The 14,856-nt window shown below is 37.7% G+C and overlaps 1 protein-coding gene across 11 annotated transcripts in view; it reads right to left on the bottom strand.

Annotated features, from left to right (window-relative positions):
* Window positions 1-14,856, bottom strand: part of FRYL (FRY like transcription coactivator) — a 176,821-nt gene that overhangs the window by 141,011 nt on the left and 20,954 nt on the right. For 8 of the 11 annotated variants that reach the window (XM_052780100.1, XM_052780103.1, XM_052780101.1 and 5 more), the window contains exon 1: window positions 4,055-4,073. The exons of the other annotated variants lie outside the window; for them this stretch is intronic. The gene's annotated coding sequence lies outside the window, so the exon portion shown is untranslated. Of the gene's footprint in view, window positions 1-4,054; window positions 4,074-14,856 lie in introns of those variants that run through there. 11 annotated transcript variants of the gene reach the window in all.

Raw genomic sequence — 14,856 nt, 5'->3', positions numbered from 1 at the left:
AATATGCTGAGATTTTGATTCTAGACACTGTCCAGCCTCTTACAGACTCTACCTTGGATCGCAGGCAGACATTATAGAAAACAGCAGTGTCACAGGTATGTTTTAAAATCTGTTCTACATGAAAGAGATTTACAGCGTGAATCAAAAAGGAACAACATGCTAAACCCTTCTCTCCCTCTCAAAACGCCGCTTTCAAGACCTGTGGACAATTTAGACACAAAGAATTTAAAAGAATACTTTTATGTCCTTGTATTACCAGTAAATCATAGAGAGAATGGTTTTACAGTAGCATATGTAATTATTTTTGACAAGTTTCTCCATATCTTGTTGACTGCAGCACTTCACAGATCCCCTTAATCAGCTATTGCAGAATCTTCTGAAGACTTTTTTGTTTTTCTGGCTATGTTAAATTTTCTTTCATTTTCCCCATACTATCACCTCTCTCCCCCTCTCCTTCAAGTCAAAAGCTTTATTTTGTGCCTTTCCCAACTATCTTAAAGTAATTGTGGATTGCAAAGGTAAAGAGATAATTGCTTTATTTACAATCCCTCCCACTAACTTTTAACTGCATTATCTTGAAGAATTAGCCTAAAGATAATGTTAAATACTGTCCAATTTCACCTCTAATATTTTTTTTTCCCCTTAATAAACTGGAGTTCTCATTACTTCAGACTTTTCAGCTTACAATCTGCAGGACAAAGACAAAAAGAACAGAAAAAAGACGAAACGCCAGGATTACTGACTCTCACTTCCTAAATTTGCTGTTGGTTCGCTCTCACAGCGTTCCAGTTTGCTGCCTGTCCATTGGTATTGGGAGGGAAGGGATGTTTCCTCTTGGCTTAGCAAGTTGAACAGTCTCACCAAGGAAAGACATGCACCGGGACCACCACAAATGAATATACAAGACAGTTATACAGGTGAAAGGATACAACCTCCTTTTTGCAGCATTGCAGCATTACATTGGTTCAGCTGTCATGTGAAACCTTATATTAACATACTTAAGCCTCAGAAAACCTTTTAAGTGATTAAAGTCCAGAAGATCCATTAAAAAAAACCCTGCAAATGTGATGCAGAGGTAATCTATTAAGTGAACAATAGCATTAAAAAAGTTGTAAGCTCTGTTCACCATATCTCAGAGGAAAACAAATTACCTCCTCATGAAATCCATATGAGTAGCTGTTAAGTATGAAGAAAAGGCCCTTCTAGATCTACCTTTGAGTTGTACTGACGCCCACCTTGAAAAAAGCACTAAGTTACAATTACTTTGTCACTCTTTCAGATGAGATAAAGGTAAATTTTGGCAAAAAAACCACAAACAAACAGACAAAAAAAACCCCCAACCAACCCACAAACACTGTAGGAAAAAAGAATATTTATATTCATTGTAAACTCCTGCATGCCTATTCTTCAGATGAAACCCTGAGACAACTACAGTAAAAGCGTATTAGGCACACAGCCAAGTACACAATACAATTAAAAAAAAAAGCAAATCTCAAAAAAATAGGGCAAAAACATTTGAGATATCTCCTAGAACTAAGTCATACCATCTTTTTTTTTTTTTAAACAATTAAGTATAACTATAGTCGATTTTCCACATTAATGGTAAAATGAAAAAGTCAGAGGTGTACTCCCTTTGCACATGGCGTTACTTTTAAAAAGTAACTTTTAAAAAGCTGGACGTTATTTCAGTTCATTATTGACTCCATCTTAAGCAAATGCCTTACTTAAACATTTACCCAATGGTCATTGTATCTGCTTATAAGCAGTAATAATAAAGCATATCATCACTGCACTTAAAATAAAAGTCTGGAGAGATGCTTGTGTTTCCATTTATCTAAAATATTAAAGAGTTCATTTTCCACAAATCAATATATTTAAACAGAGGGTATCCAGAAGGTGACTGCTACTTTTGGTGATGGTAAGACATCTAATGCTGCCCCCACTACTGACCAAAAAGGCACTCTCAGAGAGTTGATTCCCCTTGCCAATTCATCTCAAAAATAGTGCCCCAAAAACATTAGAACATTTTTTCTGCTGGCTTTGTGAAATGCATCAGCTCAGGGAAAGGCTACACCAGTGCCCAACAGGAGATGGGAAAGGGCTGCACAGCTGGGAGCGAGATTGCCCTTTTCACTGGCAGCAAATGGTTAGATCAGCCTGACCTGCTTGTAAAACCACACTCAAAAATGTAACCAAATCCCCTTTCCCTATGTTTTGTTGCAAAGAGCTTCAAGAGCTGGTTCCAGAGGCCCTTAGGAAAGGTTCCTTATTACTTCTTATGGAAAATATACACAGAAAAATTTCCTGGGGCATTAGTCAAGCAAAACAATGCTATCTGCTGTGATAAGAAAACAGGAGAGAGGTTTAGACATTTTTATGTAAATAGCATTCTGGATCCCAAACAGTACTATGGAGCAGTTTCTGAATGTAAGCGAGAAGCAAACAGAGATTGGAGTTGGGGGGAAGCCATGGTACTTAGTTGCCCACTAACCCCTCCAGTCTTCTCTAACCAAAACTCAGAACTCGGGTACAGAAACTGACTTTTATTGCAGACAAATGCTGGGCCTCCTGGTCATCCTCTGCTGTACAAGGCTGATCAGAGATGCAACACGGAGCTGAATATGCCCTGCAGAGTTGCTGATATTAGAGATGCAGTGCTTATATGGCAGTTTACATCTATCCAGCCCCTGCTGTTAACCCCTGAGGCAATTACAGCTATAATACTCTTTTTTTTTTTTTTTACCACCAAAGAACACAATTCTGTTGGCTTATTTCTGTTCCCCTGGCAGAGGCACCTGAAGGGAAGCAGGTTTAATGTTTGCAAAAGGAGATGCTTTCCATACACAGAAATAATGTGGACACTGTGAGCAATGCAAATACATCACTGATAAATTTAACATCTCTTGGGCAGTTATTGCAGATTTGACTTACACCGTTGGCCATTAAGACTGTTCCACAGTATTAGCTACCCTGCCTTACAACACAACCAAAGCACAGAGCTGCAACAGAAGGGCACATTTCACACGTTACAGGTACAGCTGCCATTTGCTACTTTGTATAGAGCAGCCACAGCGTTCCCCTTCTTTAATGCTACAAACAGCAAAAGGGAGAATATGAAATAGTTTCTAGATGGGTCTGTACATGTACGCATCTGCATGTGTTTTTTGGTACATGAAAATACTTTCTCTGGATCCTCCAAGCTCATCTTTGTTTGATTTGGATTGTAGCTTTGAAATTTTTAAAACTGGGAGCATGTAAATTCTTAAATGCTACAGCAAATTTAAAAGAACTGCCTTTTCTTTTACTAACATCTATTAAGTGTTGTGATGCACACAATCATATGCAAATAATTCAGCAAGATGTGTTTTTCTTCTAGAGTTCTAATAATCTTATAAATCTAAAAAGACAGTTATGAAAGATTTCCAAAATACACTTGAAACTATTCTGACAGAAGCTACATATTTTAAAAGATGTGTCACAGACCATATATTTCTAAGGTTTTGTTTTCGGCTATAAAACAAAGGATATACTAATTGAGTTAGTATTTTGAAAGGCGACACTGATGAATGTTTTAATCAAAAAAAAAAAAAAAAAAGAAAAAGAATCTCATCACTTGAATTCCACACAAAAAATATTTAGGTCAGATATATGCAAACCCAACTATGTGGTATTATCAAAATAATACTTTTATGCTTTGAATACCAGGAATAGGTTTTTTGTTTGGTTGGCTGGTTTAAGACCTTCTAAAATACTTTTATACTTTAAAATAGTTGTCAGACTTGGTATTTCACCTAAATTCTCATTAATACAAAAATGTTCCTAAACAGCAGCAATAAGGAACAGAAAGGAAAAAGAAAAAAAAAAACCACCACAAACAACCCAGTTTCAAACTCAAAACATATCTACAGGATGAACTACCTTAGCTTTAAAAATCTACTGAGCTCCTTAACAGCTTCATTATATTAAATTTGGTGGTACATTAACACCACATCTGCTGACATTAAGCAAGTAAACGTTTATAATTTTTTTTCAAATCATTCTGTTGTTTTATTACCTGTTTTGTCGGCACCTGCCTTCTGCAGCATACCCAACTGGTAAACGCAGTACTTCTTTTGCTCTATTTCAGCAGAGCAGTTCATTCCATTACCAAGATACAAAAATAGAAATAAGCAGATAATTTAAAGAGGATTCAGCTACTATCTGCTATGGTAAAAGCATGATCCCAGAACAGACTATAAGTCTGCATTTCGCAAATGATGACATCACACTATTAAGTGATATTAGTCAGGCACTACTGATTTACACAAAATCACTCCTAATAATCACCATTTGGCAAATATTTAATGACCAAGAAAGAGGAATTCATCTTCAATAGTAGGACTGGTGTATTCTATGTTTATTATCCTCATTTGCTCGAACTATCGACAAAACATTGAACAAAATTAGATGAAGGCATCTGTTTTGTCTACAAACTTCAGCCTATAGAATTTTCTTTTAAGCCGGCACAAAGACAATTCTATTTACTCTGAAATTATAACATTTGAAATAAAATATTATTTAAAAGTGAGAGCTATAAAGAAACCACAATACAGCATATGAAAGCAGAATTAAGGAGATATGCTTACGGAGATATTTAAGCTGTGCACATTCACGGTGATACCCAATGACAAACTTCAAGGTTCTACAGCATTCAAAGTTAAATGAGGACATGAACCTGGCTAAAAGAGCATCACTCTTTTAGATACCATGAGCTTCTGATCAGAGTTTTCAAGTGTATAGGCAGCAACAGTCTTAACAGACCTTATTCTGTAAGAAGTCTTCAATAGTCTATACAATTACATTAATTTGTTCTAATTTGTTATACACAGAACAACTTGTTTAACAAAACAGAACTGTCCCCACTTTCCCCAGCTGCCAACGTTACTCAACCTGACATATTAAAAAAAAAAAAAAAAAAAGTGGTTTATATTACAATCAGAAAGGCTAAGAAAAGTCTTTCCAAGGAAACCCCTTTCTCCCACCACCACCACAAACTTAATTCCATAGTTAAGGCTATAAGTTCACCACCCAATAAGATGAATGTCACCATCTCCCAACTTTACAGTTAAACACATAAGGGAAAAAGTTTCAAGGCCACACTAATTCCTGAAAATAGCCACCATGTAGCAAAGGGTAAAAACTGTGCATCAGATAGCCATCAGGATCCAAGACCATAAAGGCTCAAGACCTTACTATTTTAGCTGAAGGCAAAAAGAAAAAAAAAGTAAAACTGGATTTTCCATTGCCACCCAGTTGAACTGTCTGAAAAAGGAACATTAACTCATTCTACTTCTTTTTATTGCACAATACACTGTAATATTTAGACACAGGCAGTTAAAAAAAAAAACTTCATATGAGCAAGTTTAGCCATGTTCTTAAGTTAAAAATTCTCTATACAATGTCCAGATTTTACCTGACTTCTTTAATTTACGTATTATGTTTATTTAAAAAAATCTGCAATCTTCAAAACACTAAAAAAAGGAAAGCATAAGCATTTTTGAAATGAAAAAGCTCTTAAAAGGAAAGCCTTTGAAAACTTTGGCGACTTGAAAAACAGGGAGAGAAAAGATGACACAAAACTTGAACCCTGCACTGCAGTCAGAGCTCGGTGCAGCACACATCTGTCTAGACAACTCTTAGTGCCTAATCATAGCTACATTACAAATTAAAAACTTACATGGGGATACTTATCCCAAAAAGGGGAAAAAAAAGTCACAGAGGCATGCAAAGACAAGGAGCACATTAGAAATCCTGTAAAATTGCTTTCAAATAGGTCGCTAAGACATGACAGTGTGTCAATGATAAAATAGTTCTAAAACTAAAGACACCATTATCATACTGACTGTGATAAAAAGGCCTTTTATAATCTAATTCATCAATTTAGCAAAATAATCATGATCTGAAGAAAAAGCTTAGTAATCGGTTTTTACCAGGTTGATGACACGGATACATGCTGTAATCAGGATGTAAAACATGTGTCTCGTCGTCTTCATCTATTGTCTGTCCTAACGAAAACAGTCTGACACGTCTCATCTTCAGTAGCCTTGGGGAGCTTTCACGGGCAGTACTGCCAACATCCGGAACTACATCTCCAGAAACGACAGTGGGAACAATTTTTTTCAGGAATTCCATTTTTACATGCCCTCCGTGTTCTCAGCGTTCACTAAATTCAGCAGTTTAGCTGCACGTTACAGAGTGTGGCTCCCACCCCAACTTCCTTGAGCACAGAGGTAGACCTCTCCTAGTGATGTCACGGTGAACCTGGGTGGTGCCAACACCAGCTGCCAGCTGCCCCAAGGCAGATTTTAAAGACGTCTAACTGTACGGACTGATAAGAAAACCAAACAACAACAAGCCTCTATATTAACCAACACACGCTAAACTCTGCGCTTGTAGAAGACACCGTATTTAGCACTGCAACAATTTTAAGCACTAATAAAATGCACAGTGTATTTTCAAATTCCTATCTGACAGAGTTCAACAGCTTTTAATTTTCATTAAGTGCACAGAGAGTGTTCATCTGCACTTGAAAGATAACACTTATCATTTAGAAAGTCTCTGCACCAGCTTTATAAACAAAGTGTCTACAGCACCACAATTTGAACCATTTGCATTCTCACATGGTTTTAACTACTAGCTATGAAGACACTAACATTTATTAAATATTAAGTTCTGTTTTGCAGAGACTCTGATGCTATATTTACCACTTAAAATACTCAAACCACCTTCCAGAAAACACCAAGTACAGAAATAACCTGTCTCATTTAGTCCAAATGGCCATTTTATCCCTAAGGCTACTTCTCCATACGTGCCTGGTTTAGCTGAGTTTTTTGTTTTTATTTGGGGGAAGTTAAAATGTTGTTCTATATTTAGCTTAAAGCAGCCGTTATGAAAGATGCCTTGCATTTGGAGCAGAAAGCTCAAAGGGAAAAAAGAGACATTGGCATAGAATAGTATTCCTTAATGCTTTCTACATTTGGGAATATGTATCATTGTATGATTGAAAGTATTACTTTATTTATTAGACTTGGAGTGGAGATCCACAGACTCACTGCTAGGTAATATTCCCACCTCACTTGCCTCCAAAGATTGTATACATCACCCAGAAGAAATCCACTAACACTCACTCTGAATGTCTGAGGAGCAGCCTGCATCCTTCTGTTATTTTTATGAAAGCAACTCAGTGTCCGAAGACATTTCTGAATGCATTCAACACAGTTATCCAACCTTAGCCTGAAGTATACCACACTACTATACATTCCTTAAAAGAAGGTATTTAATCCAAAATTCACTACTGTGTCTAGCTCCTAACAAAAAAACCCCAGAAAACAAAAAAACAAAAAACACAAAACGCACCACAAAAAAACCCCAAACAAAAACATCAATGAAAAAGTAACCTGCTTCAGGTCTCAGAGCTCCAGTAGTTCAATGCTCACAAGGGGCCGCTCAACTGGATTAACCTGTAACTCCTTTACTGACCAACTCTACTGTCACACTTCTTAAGTATTAAATTGAGTTAAGAATACCACGACTTGAAAAATTTGGTACAAGTTCATTGAAGTGGCCACCTAAGATATTTTGCGAGTTCTGTATAGACTGAAAACGTGATATCTTTTGTATTCCAATCTGCATTAAAATCCCCAAATACTCAAGTTAGTCTGTATTTCTCTTCTAAATGAATACAAAATTCTACACAGATTTTTCCCTGTAGAGGAATACAAAATTCTGACCTTATCATAAAAGACACATTGTTAGAATATTATTTCCTGCAGTGAAAGATTTAGGAGATCAAGCAAAAAAATTGTCCCTATAATGATTTCATTCACAGTATTTTTTGCACCAATACAAAAAAAATTACACAGAATATATTTTCAGAAAAGCGTTTTATGTGTTTTCAGAACAAATAATAAGATACCACAGAGATAATTTGGGATTATAAAAGATCATGAGTAATTACAAACTGAAGCAATCATTTATTCGTAATAGCATTATTTTCTATAGAATTTCTTTTTTTTTTTTTTTTTTGCCCTTAAAATCTTGCCACAAACCTACTTTATAGTTTCTATCATTTGGGAACAAAAGAGGAATTCAGACACTTCTGTGAGACTGAGAACACTTCCAACCAGCCACCTGCCAAACTGCAGTTTACAAAGGAGGGGGTAATCAGATAATTCAAGTTGTATCTAACTTAAACACCCTCTGAAAGGGTCACACTAGATACCAAAGTGCTCTTAACCACCCTATGGAGGTTTTATTATGCATGTGGACACAGGGTGGAGACGACAGATGAAGTGCAAGTACCTAGTGCGTCACTTCAGTTAAATGCATAAGGTGTGACTTTCTACACAACATGCAGCATATGTGTATTGGCCATGAATAAAAAAACCTAAGGGTTGAAACTATACTTTTTTTAATGATAAAGCCTAACAGTCTTTCAAGTAACAGGATTTATAAACAAAACACAAACAAGGAATAAAGACCACCCACCACACATATGATCGTATTTCAATATTAAACTTGATAAACTAATAAAGCTTATATAACGCAGATGTAACCAAAAAGCTTTTGATTGATTTTTTTTCTTTCAGGATGGCTTTTGTTTGACTCTTAAGAAAAGGACATCAAAGAATTTTCTACAGAAGATAATTGAGGATATATACATATTTTTATATATTTTTACATATTTTTATTTATATATGTATATGGATGGATGGTAGTTAACTCCAGGACTTCCACACTTCATTACGTTCTATGAAAGCAGAATTTTATAAATAATGAAGGTAAGATACAAAGTTTACGTTTCTGCCTATGTCATTTCACATACACTCCTCTCACAGTTGCTCTTGCCATCTTCCTTAAACAGTACAATGTACAACTGTGGTTTTTATACAATCTGAGTGAGCTTTACAGATAATCTGTCAGGGGAAAACATATGAGAAGTCTTACAACGGTTATACTCAAATTCATCCTTAAACAAAAGAAACCAAACGGGCTACAAAAAGCCTTATTTGATAAATTTTAATACTTTATTTTTCTGGAACCTCTAAATAAAAAAAAGTACGGGAGAGTTGAGCTTCTACAGAATTATTATCTGTATTACAGTGAGTCCTTTGATGTCTTTCCATGTGTATTTCACTTCTGTTACACTCAAAGGACGACTCCAGTTCTGCACTGAAGTGTCTGCTGAGGTCATTCAGGCTTCCCGTCGCAATTCCACAGCTAGCAATATAAATAGCAAGAAGATAACGTCCAAGCTCCACATCCCTCACTAACAGGAATCCACATCAGCAGGACATCACATCAGAAGGGAATACGAACAGATCATGAAACGTGCAGAAGTACCGCACCGGGAGACCCAGTGAGTGGTCAGAGGGTAACAGCACTTCTCAGAGCACCGTCCCTTTGCATTAGGCCTTTCAGGACACAAACAGCAAAGCTGTTTGGCTGGGGTGCACGGGAAGAGCGGCTACATGGGAATTCTGTTAGAGCAGGTGAACCTGCTGATGCAGGAACATCCTAACAATGAGAAATGCTGAAAAAACAGAACACGATCAATGACAGGAAGATCCATGTAGGAGAAAACTACTTGCAAGTGCCTTGCCGTCTAGAGAATTTTTAGAGTTAGCAATAACGGTAGTAAAAGACAACTGTGAAACGGACAACATACCGGGAAGCATAATTTTAGAAGAGAGCCTAGATGCCCTGTGACCTACCATAAACATGCATTATTTGATGGGTCTCTTTGCGAACGAGCCTGCATTACAAACCTTCAGTTTTGTACCACAGAATGTTTTTAAAACTATCCCACCCTGCTACGGCAAACCCACCCCGGTCCTACTTGCGGCGGGAGAGAGGACACGAAACTTCCTTTATATCTAACAGGTCCTGGGGGGGTTTGGAGGCCGGGAGGAAGCGTGGTGCCCTGGTTACCGCGCCGACAAGGCAATCAGCGGGTTCCGAACGGGGACCCCGCGCCCCCCACCCGGCCAGCGCGGCGCGGCGGGGCTTGGCCGCAGCGCCCCCAGCCGGCGGCGGCGCCAAGCTGCTCCCACCGCCGCCCTCCTCCTCCGGCGGCTTCCTCGCCGCCACGCCGGGCCAGGCCCGAGGAGCTGGTACCGCCGGCCCCGAAAGGGGACTGACCGGCTTCAACCTGGACTCGCCCGTCGGGTTGCGCGGGCTGCCCGGACACCGGCAGAAGCCAACGCTCCCGGGCGGCCTCGTTGGCGCGGTGGCAGCGTGTCTTCCAGAGCCCCTAGCCGTCACTGCGCGGGCGGAACAGCAGCGGGAGGCGTCCCGGTGCCAGCAAGGGGGAAGCGCGCACTGCAAACCTCCCGCCGCTGAGGCGGGATCTCCCCTTCCGCGGCAGCTGCTGCCGTGGGGCACGTCTCCGGCTGGCACACGGAGAGAACCCTTGCTCTCTCCCGGCTTCTCAGCGACACGACCACGGCAGTAGGACAAAAACCAACGCCAAAAAAAAACCCGAAAGCAAAACTATCCCTCCTGCAGACACTGGTGCTGCAGGTACTGCCAAAGCAGTTTCAACAGCAAAGACCCAGCGGTATAGAAAGGGTGCGAGTTTTGCCGTGCGAAAAAGCGAGAGGTCCAGGCTGTGCAAAGTGGTCTCTACCTCAGTTTGCAGGCCTTCAAGAAATGTTATTATTCCTTGAGCTCAAGGGTTTTAACTATGCATCTTTGAGCCCATATTGAACACAGCATTAGTGTGCACCAGATAAGCATCATTACCAAGTTCTCCAATTTGCTAATTTAAACCCGACATCACTGTTTCAAGCGGGAGTGAATCTGCTAAGGAAATAGAGCAACTACAACAGCACCCAAGTATTTTGGGAAAAAAAAAAAAAAAACCAAAAACAAACAAACCCAAGTACGGGAAGTTTTTCCTTCTTGAATCTCAGAATAGAAGCCTAATTCCTAAGAATTTGTCTTATCCCAATGAAAACAATCTGCTCTTCCCCCCAGAAAAGTGAAGATCAGAGACATGTAACTGGAAGCAGAATAAAACAGTAGAGCTAGAAATTGAACCTGCAGTCCAGCCTGTAAGTATAAATCAACACACCTGCATTAAACTCATGAGAGGTACTAGACGGCTGCATTATACTTGTTAGCCCATTAGCAGGACACTGTCATAATTTCACACAGAAGACTGTAGGGGTAAGGAAGACAAAGTCCATTTCTTTCTCTGTATACACTGCACTTTTTTTTGCTTTACAACTATTACATAGTCACAGACATCTCTTTCTTTTCTTTAAAAACAGAAATTGAATAGACAACATAACCTAGCAAATTGTAGGCACAGGGAGAAAATTTATTTGTCATATTGTGGAGTCATCTCACCTTTCAAAAGTTTGGACTAACCACTTGTAAGAACCTGACATATTTAAAGGAATTAACTTTACATTTCAGAAAGTTTCAAAGTTTTAGAAGATATTTAAGATAACAGGCTATCCTTCATATAATTTAAAATCATGCTTTACAGTTAATTCCCAAGCCACTTAGCATTAATGGTTTCCTTGGTCCAGTTCAATTAATGAATTTCATAGAAAAAAAACCTAAGGACCAGTATAAACAGGGACAAAGCAATGTACAACTTTGCAATAAACCATCTCTGTATCAGTGTAAACTTGTAGCCATTATTTTGCATAAAAAATACTTTAAACCTAAGCCATTTAACCTTTCTATTTCATTTTATTGTTTTTTTTAATGTAAACATGCAAATAGTTTCAGTTGTCCCCATGCTTTTCTCAAAGAAAGTCTAGCTTTCTGTTTCCTGAGAAATGAAAGGGAAGTAACAAACTGTCAGCTTTTGGTAAAGTTTCAATTTCCTTCCAGTCACTTAAGCTGTAATTGCTCTTTAAGGAGGGTTTTTTGGAGAAAGTTGTGGGGCTTTTTCTTTGGAAGTTTGGGGATTTCTGGAGTGCTTGCTTTGTTTTTGGTGGGTTGTTTGTTTGTTTGTTTTTTAAGAGCTTGGCTTTAGTTAGCATTAGTAGAAGTGAAATACAAGTAGAAATAAAATACCTGGCAAAATACATCCATCAGAAGAAGCTGAACATAAAACAACTGTTATGTTCACTGAGGGAGTGCAATATTATCCCATTTAATAAAAAAGCCCCAAAATCTTTACCATTTACGTATTAGGTAATAAATGTTCTTATCTTGAAGTTGCATGCAAGAATACAATGCTTTCCTGAACTCATTAGGAGTTCCTGAGAAGATCAAGGTATTGTCTATCCCACAGCTTCCACAATCCTCAGTCAGGATACGGATCTGGGCTTCCTGTCGCTAACCTCTTGCTTGTTCCAAGTACTGACGTATCACACAAGATCTTCCAAACCTATGAGTTTCTTCCACCAGCAGATTTTCTTCAAATAAGAACTTGCATTTCAAAGCAACTCCCAGAGTAGTACATGCTCTGAATCATACCCATTCCCATATAAGTAGGAACACCAAGGGAAGACGTCATTACACAATCCCATAACAACAGAAGTGGACAGATTTTTTCCCTTATAAAAGGATCAAAGTGAATGATGACAAGCATGATGTTGTTGTTTCTATGCACAGGACATTTTAAAAAAACATTTAAAAAACAAAAAGCTGTTCTGTGGAACAGCTACCAGTAAGCCAGACCAGCAATAGCAACACTGCTATGAAATTGGATCTCTAAGGAATCGAGAGCTGAAAACCTTTACCGAAAGCTTTTAAAGTGCTGAACAGAAATACAAAGAATGGAGTTGCCAACCATTAATGTAGGTTTACCTATAGAAAAGCCAGAACACAGACAGTAAGCGATAACCAGAGACCAAGCACATACATACATCTCCAGAATTACTAAAGAACAACAGTGGTTCAACACACCTTTCTTAAATATTTTGGTTGATGGCTATTTTCACAGCCATTGTCACTGTTTCTGTTAGACTTTTCTCTGGCACTACATGGAAGTACACATCTGTAGAAGAATTTCCTCATGTTTGAATGGCCAACTTCTAAAATCACGCCCAAAGCGTAAAAGTCAAATGGCCAGGGAAAGAATCTATAGTTTATTGTTCAAAATAACCTTCATTCCAATCCCAAAAGTGCATACAGCACCAGTTTATCTTGCTTCCCTTACCAAGCTTGACCTAATTTTAGTTTATTGCTTAAAATTTTATACAAGGAAGGTATATTTAAAATATGACTGACCTGTGGAAACTATAATTATCTTTTTTGCATTGCGACTCATCTCCATAGCTTCTATTATTTTAAAAAAGCAGGCTTACTGAGTTCACAATATGCAGGACAAGCTCAGTTTCCAATACCAATGAAAATCCTCTGCACATCTAGATTAAATACAGGTTCTGTCTTGGTTTACATAGCATTCATCCACTCTAATCCATTTTAGTTCTTCCCTTGCAAAATGGACAGTTTTTGAAACACGGTCACAGAAGGTTTATCTATACTGCAAAACACAAAGTAGAAATTAATACTCAACCTAGTAAAAAAACCTGAGTGGGTAAATTCACAAGTCCATTCGCATGGACTGACATATTCAAGTCTCTACTAGTTTAGCTGTACATCCTCTGTGCTCCATTATACAGACCATACTACTAAAACTCTGAAATACTACATATATTATCTAGTATTACAGTGAAATATTTGTATCACAAGATTCACATTAGCTGAGGAGCAATGTATTTTTAAATCTCATATAATATATAGTCCTCCTATATAAAATTTCAGTGTTATCTCTTTCTCATAACAAAACCACAGTGCCAAAGAAGGATGTACAACTAGAGATCAAGATTCACATGTTAATATTAAAATTAGTCATAGAAGAAATAAGAACTTCATTTTCTTAAGTTACATCTTTGTTCAGCAACAAAGGTAGCTAAATCAAGTTGCTGAACATAAATTATTTCTCACACAGAGATGCTATCTGTGAGACCTCACAAGGTTGCTCTTAGCCAGAGGACATAGGTAGTTAAAACTAATGTATCTATTTTCTTAACAGATTATCAGAAAAAAAAATTAGATATCATGTATGCTTACCCACAGATATGCTGGGACATAACTTTAAAACTTCTCCCTTCTCATCTCTCCTATCTCAAAGGCAGAAATAATCATCTCTAGAGTGTTACAAGATTTTTCTAGCGGAAATATATAAGCTTATATTTTTAAATGGTAGTAGGTTTCCTCTTTAAATCCTAAATGAAAGGTTTCCTTCAGTGTAAAGCAACAGCACTCCAATTCTGCAAAATACAGACGCCTTTGCCCCTTCTTTTTACTTAATAACTTGAATGCATTTCCACTTGCATATAATCTGAACATAACCAGAAAGAATAAATGCTGCTGCCAGAACTATGTAATTTGGTTTAAATAGAAAACAGCCCAATCTATCAGTTCTTACAATGAATGCAGTTGTACTAGGTACTCTGGGCTGAAGTCTTCAACATTTATGGCTTACAGAAAGATTGGCACCTGTATTAAATGAAAACAAATACACTCCTGCTCAGATCAAGATGCCTTCCTTACCTATTAGGAACATATAATGATTATATTAAATTCAAGGCAGTGGAAAAGAAAGATACTTAAGAAACTTACTTAACAGACAGTACCTGATCTGAGTATGATTTACCATAGTAATACATCAGATGAATACCAGCTATTAATTTAGAACAAATCTTTTATGTAAATTTTGTAACCCTAAAAGAGAGTAAAGGTTTTTTTCTGTATGCAAACATTGAATGTTTATGGATATTCTTTCCATTGAACAAGTTTTTTTAATTAACATTCAATTGCCTCCTGTCTTAAGGAGGAAAAAAAAAA

This window comes from Harpia harpyja, chromosome 2 (genome assembly GCF_026419915.1).
Source record: "Harpia harpyja isolate bHarHar1 chromosome 2, bHarHar1 primary haplotype, whole genome shotgun sequence".
NCBI classification, from domain to species: Eukaryota; Metazoa; Chordata; class Aves; order Accipitriformes; family Accipitridae; genus Harpia; species Harpia harpyja.
This window is presented reverse-complemented; position numbering and strand designations above follow the sequence as displayed.